Genomic DNA, 16826 nt, shown 5'->3' with positions numbered 1-16826 from the left:
TAACTATATTACTGATGCCTTCTAGCATTAGAGGCATTGCCAGCTGGTTTAGGGGCGGACATATCGCCTGTGCAGCTGGTTCAGCTGCACAGGGGCCCAACGTGTGAGGGGGCCTGCCGCCCTTTCATACTAATTGCACTAATACAAATTAATGCAGCAGTGGCCATTAAGAGACAGGGTGCAGCGCTCAGCTCACTGGGCAGATGCTCTTCCAGCCTCTCAGAGGACAGTAGGGCCGCGGCACTCCCCTGCACTCTCAGTCTCCCCTGCACTCTCAGTCTCCCCTGCACTCTCAGTCTCCCCTGGACTCACAGTCTCCGGCCTCTGCTCCTCTCATACTGTTTCCTCTGCTGTCCGGACTGAGTAGAGAGGAGGAGCGGAGAGCACACTGACGGCTGGAGGTTGAAGAACTCATGCAGAGGGACAACAACTAGAGGCTTAGGCTGCTTTCACACTATAGAATTCTCCGTTATAAAGATCTGTTATAATGACCCGTTAACAAAACCATTAAAAACAGATGTTAAACGGCCATTACAAAATCCCATTATAGTCTATTGGATTTTTACATTACCCGTTTTAACCCGTCATAGCCCGTTATTAATAACGGTCGTTATTTTGTGACGGGAGAAATAGTGCATGCACGTTCGTTATAAAGGATCTTTAAAACTGAGAATTCTATAGTGTGAAAGCAGCCTTAGTAAGTGGCCATGTGTCTATAGGTGTGTGTGTGCAGTGTTTCTCAAGCAGGGTGCCTCCAGCTGTTGCAGAACTACAATTGTCAGCATGCCTGGACAGCCACTGGCATGTTGTAGTTTTGCAACAGCTGGAGGCACCCTGCTTGGGAAACAGAGTGTGTGGATGTATATACATGTGTGCATATGTCTGTATCTATGTAATATGCCTATTTGTGTGTAAATCCTGTGGATCGGTGTATTTTTTGTGTGTATGTGTGTATCTGTATAAAGTGTATATGTATGAAATGTGTACAGCATGTTTGTTTTGTGCGTATATGTATAGTCAGAGGCAACTCTTCTGTGAGGCCATTAAGACCGCCAGCTAATGCCTTGCGCTGGTGAGGGCCTCATTCTGGCAAGTACTGTACATCAGCGTCCCGGTCCCATCAACCCCTCTGATACTGCTGCGCACAGGCCTGTTTAATATATCTCTGCCTGCCCCCGGCTACTCAAAAAACAGAGTCCCATCAGCCGCTGTCTCATCACGCCTATGACCTGTGCATTTGCCTGTTCCAGGTGTGTTCCTCCCCAACACGTGTTCATCACGCAGCCACCATTATTCTGCAGTGGACAGTAAGCATTAAGTGCCGGGCGCCAGCTGTAATGAGGAAAATAAAGTAAATACCGACCATGCTCTGGTGCTGGCCCATACTATGTGACCTACTAATACTACTACACTTCATGTGCCATCACTATGTGTATTATCCCTGCACTGTAACATCACTGTGTATTATCCCTGTACTGTGACATCACTGCGGGTATTATGCCTGTATTGTGACATCACTGCAGGTATTATGCCTGTATTGTGACATCACTGCAGGTATTATGCCTGTACTGTGACATCACTGTGTATTATCCCTGTACTGTGACATCACTGTGTGTATTATCCCTGTACTGTAACATCACTGTGTATTATGCCTGTACTGTAACATCACTGTGTATTATCCCTGTACTGTGACATCACTGCGGGTATTATGCCTGTATTGTGACATCACTGCGGGTATTATGCCTGTAATGTGACATCACTGCGGGTATTATGCCTGTATTGTGACATCACTGTGTATTATGCCTGTACTGTGACATCACTGTGTGTATTATCCCTGTACTGTGACATCACTGTGTGTATTATCCCTGTACTGTAACATCACTGTGTATTATCCCTGTACTGTGACATCACTGCGGGTATTATGCCTGTATTGTGACATCACTGCAGGTATTGTGCCTGTACTGTGACATCACTGTGTATTATGCCTGTACTGTGACATCACTGTGTGTAATATCCCTGTAGTGTGACATCACTGTGTATTATCCCTGTACTATGACATCACTGTGCGTATTATCCCTGTACTGTAACATCACTGTGTATTATCCCTGTACTGTGACATCACTGTGTGTATTATCAATTGTACTGTGACATCACTGTGTGTATTATCCCTGTACTGTGACATCACTGTGTGTATTATCCCTGTACTGTGACATCACTGTGTATTATCCCTGTACTGTGACATCACTGTGTACTATCCCTGTAATGTGACATCACTGTGTATTATCCCTGTACTGTGACATCACTGTGTGTATTATCCCTGTACTGTGACATCACTGTGTATTATCCCTGTACTGTGACATCACTGTGTACTATCCCTGTACTGTGACATCACTGTGTGTATTATCCCTGTACTATGACATCACTGTGTACTATCCCTGTACTGTGACATCACTGTGTATTATCAATTGTACTGTGACATCACTTTGTGTATTATCCCTGTACTGTGACATCAATGTGTGTATTATCCCTGTACTGTGACATCACTGTGTATTATCCCTGTACTGTGACATCACTGTGTATTACCCATGTACTATGACATCACTGTGTGTATTATCCCTGTACTGTGACATCACTGTGTGTATTATCAATTGTACTGTGTATTATCCCTGTACTGTGACATCACTGTGTATTATCAATTGTACTGTGACATCACTGTGTATTATCCCTGTACTGTGACATCACTGTGTATTATCCCTGTACTGTGACATCACTGTGTATTACCCATGTACTATGACATCACTGTGTGTATTATCCCTGTACTGTGACATCACTGTGTGTATTATCAATTGTACTGTGTATTATCCCTGTACTGTGACATCACTGTGTATTATCAATTGTACTGTGACATCACTGTGTATTATCCCTGTACTGTGACATCACTGTGTATTATCCCTGTACTGTGACATCACTGCGGGTATTATGCCTGTATTGTGACATCACTGCGGGTATTATGCCTGTAATGTGACATCACTGCGGGTATTATGCCTGTATTGTGACATCACTGTGTATTATGCCTGTACTGTGACATCACTGTGTGTATTATCCCTGTACTGTGACATCACTGTGTGTATTATCCCTGTACTGTAACATCACTGTGTATTATCCCTGTACTGTGACATCACTGCGGGTATTATGCCTGTATTGTGACATCACTGCAGGTATTGTGCCTGTACTGTGACATCACTGTGTATTATGCCTGTACTGTGACATCACTGTGTGTAATATCCCTGTAGTGTGACATCACTGTGTATTATCCCTGTACTGTGACATCACTGTGCGTATTATCCCTGTACTGTAACATCACTGTGTATTATCCCTGTACTGTGACATCACTGTGTGTATTATCAATTGTACTGTGACATCACTGTGTGTATTATCCCTGTACTGTAACATCACTGTGTATTATCCCTGTACTGTGACATCACTGCGGGTATTATGCCTGTATTGTGACATCACTGCAGGTATTATGCCTGTATTGTGACATCACTGCAGGTATTATGCCTGTACTGTGACATCACTGTGTATTATCCCTGTACTGTGACATCACTGTGTGTATTATCCCTGTACTGTAACATCACTGTGTATTATGCCTGTACTGTAACATCACTGTGTATTATCCCTGTACTGTGACATCACTGCGGGTATTATGCCTGTATTGTGACATCACTGCGGGTATTATGCCTGTAATGTGACATCACTGCGGGTATTATGCCTGTATTGTGACATCACTGTGTATTATGCCTGTACTGTGACATCACTGTGTGTATTATCCCTGTACTGTGACATCACTGTGTGTATTATCCCTGTACTGTAACATCACTGTGTATTATCCCTGTACTGTGACATCACTGCGGGTATTATGCCTGTATTGTGACATCACTGCAGGTATTGTGCCTGTACTGTGACATCACTGTGTATTATGCCTGTACTGTGACATCACTGTGTGTAATATCCCTGTAGTGTGACATCACTGTGTATTATCCCTGTACTATGACATCACTGTGCGTATTATCCCTGTACTGTAACATCACTGTGTATTATCCCTGTACTGTGACATCACTGTGTGTATTATCAATTGTACTGTGACATCACTGTGTGTATTATCCCTGTACTGTGACATCACTGTGTGTATTATCCCTGTACTGTGACATCACTGTGTATTATCCCTGTACTGTGACATCACTGTGTACTATCCCTGTAATGTGACATCACTGTGTATTATCCCTGTACTGTGACATCACTGTGTGTATTATCCCTGTACTGTGACATCACTGTGTATTATCCCTGTACTGTGACATCACTGTGTACTATCCCTGTACTGTGACATCACTGTGTGTATTATCCCTGTACTATGACATCACTGTGTACTATCCCTGTACTGTGACATCACTGTGTATTATCAATTGTACTGTGACATCACTTTGTGTATTATCCCTGTACTGTGACATCAATGTGTGTATTATCCCTGTACTGTGACATCACTGTGTATTATCCCTGTACTGTGACATCACTGTGTATTACCCATGTACTATGACATCACTGTGTGTATTATCCCTGTACTGTGACATCACTGTGTGTATTATCAATTGTACTGTGTATTATCCCTGTACTGTGACATCACTGTGTATTATCAATTGTACTGTGACATCACTGTGTATTATCCCTGTACTGTGACATCACTGTGTATTATCCCTGTACTGTGACATCACTGTGTATTACCCATGTACTATGACATCACTGTGTGTATTATCCCTGTACTGTGACATCACTGTGTGTATTATCAATTGTACTGTGTATTATCCCTGTACTGTGACATCACTGTGTATTATCAATTGTACTGTGACATCACTGTGTATTATCCCTGTACTGTGACATCACTGTGTATTATCCCTGTACTGTGACATCACTGCGGGTATTATGCCTGTATTGTGACATCACTGCGGGTATTATGCCTGTAATGTGACATCACTGCGGGTATTATGCCTGTATTGTGACATCACTGTGTATTATGCCTGTACTGTGACATCACTGTGTGTATTATCCCTGTACTGTGACATCACTGTGTGTATTATCCCTGTACTGTAACATCACTGTGTATTATCCCTGTACTGTGACATCACTGCGGGTATTATGCCTGTATTGTGACATCACTGCAGGTATTGTGCCTGTACTGTGACATCACTGTGTATTATGCCTGTACTGTGACATCACTGTGTGTAATATCCCTGTAGTGTGACATCACTGTGTATTATCCCTGTACTGTGACATCACTGTGCGTATTATCCCTGTACTGTAACATCACTGTGTATTATCCCTGTACTGTGACATCACTGTGTGTATTATCAATTGTACTGTGACATCACTGTGTGTATTATCCCTGTACTGTAACATCACTGTGTATTATCCCTGTACTGTGACATCACTGCGGGTATTATGCCTGTATTGTGACATCACTGCAGGTATTATGCCTGTATTGTGACATCACTGCAGGTATTATGCCTGTACTGTGACATCACTGTGTATTATCCCTGTACTGTGACATCACTGTGTGTATTATCCCTGTACTGTAACATCACTGTGTATTATGCCTGTACTGTAACATCACTGTGTATTATCCCTGTACTGTGACATCACTGCGGGTATTATGCCTGTATTGTGACATCACTGCGGGTATTATGCCTGTAATGTGACATCACTGCGGGTATTATGCCTGTATTGTGACATCACTGTGTATTATGCCTGTACTGTGACATCACTGTGTGTATTATCCCTGTACTGTGACATCACTGTGTGTATTATCCCTGTACTGTAACATCACTGTGTATTATCCCTGTACTGTGACATCACTGCGGGTATTATGCCTGTATTGTGACATCACTGCAGGTATTGTGCCTGTACTGTGACATCACTGTGTATTATGCCTGTACTGTGACATCACTGTGTGTAATATCCCTGTAGTGTGACATCACTGTGTATTATCCCTGTACTATGACATCACTGTGCGTATTATCCCTGTACTGTAACATCACTGTGTATTATCCCTGTACTGTGACATCACTGTGTGTATTATCAATTGTACTGTGACATCACTGTGTGTATTATCCCTGTACTGTGACATCACTGTGTGTATTATCCCTGTACTGTGACATCACTGTGTATTATCCCTGTACTGTGACATCACTGTGTACTATCCCTGTAATGTGACATCACTGTGTATTATCCCTGTACTGTGACATCACTGTGTGTATTATCCCTGTACTGTGACATCACTGTGTATTATCCCTGTACTGTGACATCACTGTGTACTATCCCTGTACTGTGACATCACTGTGTGTATTATCCCTGTACTATGACATCACTGTGTACTATCCCTGTACTGTGACATCACTGTGTATTATCAATTGTACTGTGACATCACTTTGTGTATTATCCCTGTACTGTGACATCAATGTGTGTATTATCCCTGTACTGTGACATCACTGTGTATTATCCCTGTACTGTGACATCACTGTGTATTACCCATGTACTATGACATCACTGTGTGTATTATCCCTGTACTGTGACATCACTGTGTGTATTATCAATTGTACTGTGTATTATCCCTGTACTGTGACATCACTGTGTATTATCAATTGTACTGTGACATCACTGTGTATTATCCCTGTACTGTGACATCACTGTGTATTATCCCTGTACTGTGACATCACTGTGTATTACCCATGTACTATGACATCACTGTGTGTATTATCCCTGTACTGTGACATCACTGTGTGTATTATCAATTGTACTGTGTATTATCCCTGTACTGTGACATCACTGTGTATTATCAATTGTACTGTGACATCACTGTGTATTATCCCTGTACTGTGACATCACTGTGTATTATCCCTGTACTGTGACATCACTGCGGGTATTATGCCTGTATTGTGACATCACTGCGGGTATTATGCCTGTAATGTGACATCACTGCGGGTATTATGCCTGTATTGTGACATCACTGTGTATTATGCCTGTACTGTGACATCACTGTGTGTATTATCCCTGTACTGTGACATCACTGTGTGTATTATCCCTGTACTGTAACATCACTGTGTATTATCCCTGTACTGTGACATCACTGCGGGTATTATGCCTGTATTGTGACATCACTGCAGGTATTGTGCCTGTACTGTGACATCACTGTGTATTATGCCTGTACTGTGACATCACTGTGTGTAATATCCCTGTAGTGTGACATCACTGTGTATTATCCCTGTACTGTGACATCACTGTGCGTATTATCCCTGTACTGTAACATCACTGTGTATTATCCCTGTACTGTGACATCACTGTGTGTATTATCAATTGTACTGTGACATCACTGTGTGTATTATCCCTGTACTGTGACATCACTGTGTGTATTATCCCTGTACTGTGACATCACTGTGTATTATCCCTGTACTGTGACATCACTGTGTACTATCCCTGTAATGTGACATCACTGTGTATTATCCCTGTACTGTGACATCACTGTGTGTATTATCCCTGTACTGTGACATCACTGTGTATTATCCCTGTACTGTGACATCACTGTGTACTATCCCTGTACTGTGACATCACTGTGTGTATTATCCCTGTACTATGACATCACTGTGTACTATCCCTGTACTGTGACATCACTGTGTATTATCAATTGTACTGTGACATCACTTTGTGTATTATCCCTGTACTGTGACATCAATGTGTGTATTATCCCTGTACTGTGACATCACTGTGTATTATCCCTGTACTGTGACATCACTGTGTATTACCCATGTACTATGACATCACTGTGTGTATTATCCCTGTACTGTGACATCACTGTGTGTATTATCAATTGTACTGTGTATTATCCCTGTACTGTGACATCACTGTGTATTATCAATTGTACTGTGACATCACTGTGTATTATCCCTGTACTGTGACATCACTGTGTATTATCCCTGTACTGTGACATCAATGTGTGTATTATCCCTGTACTGTTACATCACTGTGTGTATTATCCCTGTACTGTGACATCACTGTGTATTATCCCTGTACTGTGACATCACTGTGTATTATCCCCGTACTGTGACATCAATGTGTGTATTATCCCTGTACTGTGACATCACTGTGTACTATCTTTGTATTGTGACATCACTGTGTACTATCCCTGTACTGTGACATCACTGTGTATTATCAATTGTACTGTGACATCACTGTGTGTATTATCCCTGTACTGTGACATCACTGTTTATTATCCCTGTACTGTGACATCACTGCAGGTATTATGCCTGTATTGTGACATCACTGTGTGTAATATCCCTGTAGTGTGACATCACTGTGTATTATCAATTGTACTGTGACATCACTATGTGTATTATCCCTATACTGTGACATCACTGTGTATTATCCCTGTACTGTAACATCACTGTGTGTATTATCCCTGTACTGTGACATCACTGTGTATTATCCGTGTACTCTGACATCACTGTGTATTATCCCTGTACTGTAACATCACTGTGTGTATTATCCCTGTACTGTGACATCACTGTGTGTATTATCAATTGTACTGTGTGCTATCCCTGTACTGTGACATCACTGTGTATTATCAATTGTACTGTAGTGTGTAGTAGTGTAGTGTGCTGTAACATCCTGTTCACACTGGTGTGGTGCTGTGCGGCGTCCGTTGCTGCCGTGGCGCCGTGTCTGCGGGGAGGTGCGACCCATGGTCTGGTTTGAGTGGCATTGGGGCCGCTCTGCCAGTGGGTCGTTCCCTCTGTGGGCACCGGTGTCGCGGCGGTGGTGGTCGCCGCCCAGTGCTACGCCATTTTATGCTAGGGACGTTAGGGACCCACTCTAAATAGGTGGCCTTGACATGGTGAGTGGGCTTTGTACTTTTTGATCAAAACGTATACACTAACAACCTGTTAGTTTTTTAAATTATACTGAGAAGCAATTAGATCATTGTGCAAGATTGTAGATGTGCACCATGTCTGTTTTCTACCTGAATTCACATTGTGTTTTCTATCCCCTTTTTTTTTTTTGAACATGTTGTCTGCACTCTTCCCACCCCCTCAGCCCAACCCTATATATCACGCAGCCACCATTATTCTGCAGTGGACAGTAAGCATTAAGTGCCGGGCGCCAGCTGTAATGAGGAAAATAAAGTAAATACCGACCATGCTCTGGTGCTGGCCCATACTATGTGACCTACTAATACTACTACACTTCATGTGCCATCACTATGTGTATTATCCCTGCACTGTAACATCACTGTGTATTATCCCTGTACTGTGACATCACTGCGGGTATTATGCCTGTATTGTGACATCACTGCAGGTATTATGCCTGTACTGTGACATCACTGTGTATTATCCCTGTACTGTGACATCACTGTGTGTATTATCCCTGTACTGTAACATCACTGTGTATTATGCCTGTACTGTAACATCACTGTGTATTATCCCTGTACTGTGACATCACTGCGGGTATTATGCCTGTATTGTGACATCACTGCGGGTATTATGCCTGTACTGTGACATCACTGCGGGTATTATGCCTGTATTGTGACATCACTGTGTATTATGCCTGTACTGTGACATCACTGTGTGTATTATCCCTGTACTGTGACATCACTGTGTGTATTATCCCTGTACTGTAACATCACTGTGTATTATCCCTGTACTGTGACATCACTGCGGGTATTATGCCTGTATTGTGACATCACTTCAGGTATTGTGCCTGTACTGTGACATCACTGTGTATTATGCCTGTACTGTGACATCACTGTGTGTAATATCCCTGTAGTGTGACATCACTGTGTATTATCCCTGTACTGTGACATCACTGTGCGTATTATCCCTGTACTGTAACATCACTGTGTATTATCCCTGTACTGTGACATCACTGTGTGTATTATCAATTGTACTGTGACATCACTGTGTGTATTATCCCTGTACTGTGACATCACTGTGTATTATCCCTGTACTGTGACATCACTGTGTACTATCCCTGTACTGTGACATCACTGTGTGTATTATCCCTGTACTGTGACATCACTGTGTACTATCCCTGTACTGTGACATCACTGTGTATTATCAATTGTACTGTGACATCACTGTGTATTGTCCCTGTACTGTGACATCACTGTGTATTATCCCTGTACTGTGACATCAATGTGTGTATTATCCCTGTACTGTTACATCACTGTGTGTATTATCCCTGTAGTGTGACATCACTGTGTATTATCCCTGTACTGTGACATCACTGTGTATGATCCCTGTACTGTGACATCACTGTGTGTATTATCCCTGTACTGTGACATCACTGTGTATTATCCCTGTACTGTGACATCACTGTGTACTATCCCTGTACTGTGACATCACTGTGTGTATTATCCCTGTACTATGACATCACTGTGTACTATCCCTGTACTGTGACATCACTGTGTATTATCAATTGTACTGTGACATCACTTTGTGTATTATCCCTGTACTGTGACATCAATGTGTGTATTATCCCTGTACTGTGACATCACTGTGTACTATCCCTGTACTGTGACATCACTGTGTATTATCAATTGTACTGTGACATCACTGTGTATTATCCCTGTACTGTGACATCACTGTGTATTATCCCTGTACTGTGACATCAATGTGTGTATTATCCCTGTACGTTACATCACTGTGTGTATTATCCCTGTACTGTGACATCACTGTGTATTATCCCTGTACTGTGACATCACTGTGTATTATCCCCGTACTGTGACATCAATGTGTGTATTATCCCTGTACTGTGACATCACTGTGTACTATCTTTGTATTGTGACATCACTGTGTACTATCCCTGTACTGTGACATCACTGTGTATTATCAATTGTACTGTGACATCACTGTGTGTATTATCCCTGTACTGTGACATCACTGTTTATTATCCCTGTACTGTGACATCACTGCAGGTATTATGCCTGTATTGTGACATCACTGTGTGTAATATCCCTGTACTGTGACATCACTGTGTATTATCCCTGTACTGTGACATCAATGTGTGTATTATCCCTGTACTGTTACATCACTGTGTGTATTATCCCTGTACTGTGACATCACTGTGTATTATCCCTGTACTGTGACATCACTGTGTATGATCCCTGTACTGTGACATCACTGTGTGTATTATCCCTGTACTGTGACATCACTGTGTATTATCCCTGTACTGTGACATCACTGTGTACTATCCCTGTACTGTGACATCACTGTGTGTATTATCCCTGTACTATGACATCACTGTGTACTATCCCTGTACTGTGACATCACTGTGTATTATCAATTGTACTGTGACATCACTTTGTGTATTATCCCTGTACTGTGACATCAATGTGTGTATTATCCCTGTACTGTGACATCACTGTGTACTATCCCTGTACTGTGACATCACTGTGTATTATCAATTGTACTGTGACATCACTGTGTATTATCCCTGTACTGTGACATCACTGTGTATTATCCCTGTACTGTGACATCAATGTGTGTATTATCCCTGTACTGTTACATCACTGTGTGTATTATCCCTGTACTGTGACATCACTGTGTATTATCCCTGTACTGTGACATCACTGTGTATTATCCCCGTACTGTGACATCAATGTGTGTATTATCCCTGTACTGTGACATCACTGTGTACTATCTTTGTATTGTGACATCACTGTGTACTATCCCTGTACTGTGACATCACTGTGTATTATCAATTGTACTGTGACATCACTGTGTGTATTATCCCTGTACTGTGACATCACTGTTTATTATCCCTGTACTGTGACATCACTGCAGGTATTATGCCTGTATTGTGACATCACTGTGTGTAATATCCCTGTAGTGTGACATCACTGTGTATTATCAATTGTACTGTGACATCACTATGTGTATTATCCCTATACTGTGACATCACTGTGTACTATCCCTGTACTGTGACATCACTGTGTGTATTATCCCTGTACTATGACATCACTGTGTACTATCCCTGTACTGTGACATCACTGTGTATTATCAATTGTACTGTGACATCACTTTGTGTATTATCCCTGTACTGTGACATCAATGTGTGTATTATCCCTGTACTGTGACATCACTGTGTACTATCCCTGTACTGTGACATCACTGTGTATTATCAATTGTACTGTGACATCACTGTGTGTATTATCCCTGTACTGTGACATCACTGTTTATTATCCCTGTACTGTGACATCACTGCAGGTATTATGCCTGTATTGTGACATCACTGTGTGTAATATCCCTGTAGTGTGACATCACTGTGTATTATCAATTGTACTGTGACATCACTATGTGTATTATCCCTATACTGTGACATCACTGTGTATTATCCCTGTACTGTAACTTCACTGTGTATTATCCGTGTACTCTGACATCACTGTGTATTATCCCTGTACTGTAACATCACTGTGTGTATTATCCCTGTACTGTGACATCACTGTGTGTATTATCAATTGTACTGTGTACTATCCCTGTACTGTGACATCACTGTGTATTATCAATTGTACTGTAGTGTGTAGTAGTGTAGTGTGCTGTAACATCCTGTTCACACTGGTGTGGTGCTGTGCGGCGTCCGTTGCTGCCGTGGCGCCGTGTCTGCGGGGAGGTGCGACACATGGACTGGTTTTAGTGGCATTGGGGCCGCTCTGCCAGTGGGTCGTTCCCTCTGTGGGCACCGGTGTCGCGGCGGTGGTGGTCGCCGCCCAGTGCTACGCCATTTTATGCTAGGGACGTTAGGGACCCACTCTAAATAGGTGGCCTTGACGTGGTGAGTGGGCTTTGTACTTTTTGATCAAAACGTATACACTAACAACCTGTTAGTTTTTTAAATTATACTGAGAAGCAATTAGATCATTGTGCAAGATTGTAGATGTGCACCATGTCTGTTTTCTACCTGAATTCACATTGTGTTTTCTATCCCCTTTTTTTTTTTTTTTTAACATGTTGTCTGCACTCTTCCCCACCCCCTCAGCCCAACCCTATATAAGTAGTAGTTAGCTACACATGGGCCTTTTCTTTCCTGGTAGCCTCCCAGTTTGACTGGGAGAGCATGGTAAGTGTGCTGTAACATCCTGTTCACACTGGTGTGGTGCTGTGCGGCGTCCATTGCTGCCGTGGTGCCGTGTCTGCGGGGAGGTGCGACCCATGGTCTGGTTTGAGTGGCATTGGGGACGCTCTGCCAGTGGGTCGTTCCCCCTGTGGGCACTGGTGTCGCGGCGGTGGTGGTCACCGCCCAGTGCTATGCCATTTTATGCTAGGGACGTTAGGGACCCACTCTAAATAGGTGGCCTTGACGTGGCGAGTGGGCTTTGTACTTTTTTATCAAAACGTATATACTAACAACCTGTTAGTTTTTGAAATTATGCTGAGAAGCAATTAGATCATTGTGCAAGATTGTAGATGTGCACCATGTCTGTTTTCTACCTGAATTCACACTGTGTGTATTATCCCTGTACTGTGACATCACTGTGTGTATTATCAATTGTACTGTGTACTATCCCTGTACTGTGACATCACTGTGTATTATCAAATGTACTGTGACATCACTGTGTGTATTATCCCTTTACTGTGACATCACTGTGTATTATCAAATGTACTGTGACATCACTGTGTGTATTATCCCTGTACTGTGACATCACTGTGTGTATTATCCCTGTACTGTGACATCACTGTGTATTATCCCTGTACTGTGACATCACTGTGTATTATCAATTGTACTGTGACATCACTGTGTGTATTATCCCTGTACTGTGACATCACTGTGTGTATTATCCCTGTACTGTGACATCACTGTGTATTATCCCTGTACTGTGACATCACTGTGTATTATCAATTGTACTGTGACATCACTGTGTGTATTATCCCTGTACTGTGACATCACTGTGTGTATTATCCCTGTACTGTGACATCACTGTGTATTATCCCTGTACTGTGACATCACTGTGTATTACCCATGTACTATGACATCACTGTGTGTATTATCCCTGTACTGTGACATCACTGTGTGTATTAACAATTGTACTGTGTACTATCCCTGTACTGTGACATCACTGTGTATTATCAATTGTACTGTGACATCACTGTGTATTATCCCTGTACTGTGACATCACTGTGTACTATCCCTGTACTGTGACATCACTGTGTATTATCAATTGTACTGTGACATCACTGTGTATTATCCATGTACTGTGACATCACTGTGTACTATCCCTGTACTGTGACATCACTGTGTATTATCAATTGTACTGTGACATCACTGTGTATTATCCCTGTACTGTGACATCACTGTGTACTATCCCTGTACTGTGACATCACTGTGTATTATCCCTGTACTGTGACATCACCGTGTATTATCCATGTACTGTGACATCACTGTGTGCATTATCCCTGTACTGTGACATAATTCGGTGTGTTATCCCTGTATGGGGGGCCTGAATGAGCTGCAGCATATGGGGAGCCTTAATAAATAATTAACAACTGATATGGGTGGGAGCAAGTGGTATATGGTGGTCCACCTGAGTAAGTGACATATGAAGGGGGAAAGGGGGGGGGGGGTCCTGAACAACTGACGTATGGGGGGGGGGGGGGTGCAGGCACACATTTTTTCCACAGGGGCCCTCTGCTGTCTGTGTCCGCCCCTGATCTGGTGATTCTGTTGGCTCTACTGTATGCCTAAGGGATATCTAAGTACTGGGAGCTACAGTTAGGACCCTAGAATGGTGACTGTTATAGGTGAATCGATGTTCTGCAGTTTCTTCAAGAGGATCTGAATAAAGGATTAAAATACAACAATCTTAAAGTGCATTTTTCAGCCATCAATACCTTTACCTGTCAGGAAAATTCTCCAATGATCCTTTTGTTTTGTAAGAAAGTTTTTTTTAGAGCAGTCAGGAATATTCGCCCTGTGGTTCACCAGCCAGTGCCTTCCTGGGATTTACATCCAGTCCTATCCCAGCTCTCGAAAGCTCCGTTTGAACCTTTGGATCACGCAGACATCAAGTGGTTATCATGGAAAACTCTCTTTCTTGTTGCCATCTGCTCAGCTCATAGGGTCAGTAAGCTACAGGCCCTATCTGTGCAAGAACCATACTTGAGAGACTTTGGGGACAGCTTGGGTTTCTGCCAAAAATTGCATCTTCTATTAACATCAACCTTGCTACACTAGTTTGTTCTGAGCAGTTTGCTATTCTCCCAGGATTGGGAATGGTTAATGCTCAGAACCAATTAGGTGTGTATTTTTACCAGAGTTCTCCTGCATTCTGGCTGCTGGTTGTTTTGTCTGTTTGTGCAATACAATTCCAAGTCTGATCATTCTGCCAGCCTTTCCTTAGGATCAGTCCCTGCCTACTGTGGATGTTCGCAGAGCAGTTCCTTCTTATGTTGAACATTCTGCTATATTCAGAAAATCGGAGAATCTATTTCTCCAATTTCAAGGTCCCCGCAGAGGTCTGGGAGCCACTAAAAATAGCTTATCCAGATGGATTACTGGAGTAATATCTTTTTGCTATCAACAAGATGGTCTTCAGTCCCCTCTCAACATCAAAGCTCATTCAACCAGAGCCACGGCAACTTCATGGGCGGAGTACGGATATGTACCTCTGCAGGGCTGCAACATGGGCCACCTCATCTACCTTTGCTTCACATTTCTGGTAGCTCAGCCTTTGGCAAGCAGGTCTTGCAAAGAGCTGTTTCTTATACTCCCCCCCTTTAATTTGTATTGCTTTTCAAATCCCATACTGTCCTCTGCTGCCGTAGGATCTCCAGGAAAGCTTTAAATTTGCTTACCAGAAATTTCCATTTCCTGGAGGTCCGAAGGCAGCACAAATTACCCTCCCATTAAAATCTGTTATTGCTGCATACTACCTCAGTGTGTGTCTGTTTATTGGATCCTTATATAGGATGTTTGATTGATAAATTAAGATCAATTGCTGATTGTCTCTTCTGGTTATATCTAGGGGAAGGGAACATTAACCCATACTGTTCTATGCTGTCTTCGGACCTCCAGGAAATTAAAATTTCAGGTAAGCAAATTTAAAGCTTTATTTGTTTTCGTATTTTTCTGTTTAGGTGTGTATTCACACACTAGTTTGTTCTGATCAGTTTGCTATTCTCCCAGGATTGGGAATGGTTAATGCTCAGAACCAATTAGATCTCAGGTGTGTATTTTTACCAGAGTTCTCTTGCATTCTGGCTGCTGGTTGTTTTGTGCAATAATGCTACTATGATATCTGTTTGTGCAATACACTTCCAAGTCTGCTTTAGCATGCACCTTGTATTTATCCTGTGATATATCTTAGTTTTAGCCATGGTTAAATAGTCTTGTTTATTGTAGATTGTAGTCTGTGTTATTTGTCGGTTTTTAGGATGTATGTCTGTTCTGCTTAGTCTGTGTTCACATTGTTAAAATCCTGTCCTGTTCCTTCACATAGTGGAGTTTGGTTTTGAATTTACCCTGTCTTGTATCTTGGAATATATCCTCTTTTGAATCTTGAGAAATATCCTGTCTAGTATCCTGACCAGAGTTCCTCTACATTGTAGAGTATGGTTTTCTTGTATCCTTTTTATGAAGATTATGTTTGTTATCTGTGTCCAGTGTGAACAGTGACCTATGTTACCTGATCAGTTTAGTGTTTTACCTTTCAGTTCTCCCGTCCATTCCCTGCATCTCTTGGATTCTGCTGTATTCTTGTTGCATACCTAGTCTTGTTCATTTTATCATGT

The 16826-nt window shown here is 42.2% G+C and overlaps 1 long non-coding RNA gene across 2 annotated transcripts in view; it reads left to right on the top strand.

The window, feature by feature from the left end:
• Positions 1–16826, top strand: part of LOC130369228 (uncharacterized) — a 30886-nt gene that overhangs the window by 8672 nt on the left and 5388 nt on the right. For both annotated transcript variants that reach the window (XR_008892700.1, XR_008892701.1), the window contains one exon: positions 16061–16126. This is a non-coding gene — a long non-coding RNA (uncharacterized LOC130369228). The remainder of the gene's footprint in view (positions 1–16060; positions 16127–16826) is intronic.

The sequence above is a fragment of the Hyla sarda genome, chromosome 4 (assembly GCF_029499605.1).
Source record: "Hyla sarda isolate aHylSar1 chromosome 4, aHylSar1.hap1, whole genome shotgun sequence".
Taxonomy (NCBI): Eukaryota; Metazoa; Chordata; class Amphibia; order Anura; family Hylidae; genus Hyla; species Hyla sarda.
The sequence above is the reverse complement of the archived record's forward strand: the minus strand, read 5'-3'. Positions and strand labels throughout refer to the sequence as shown.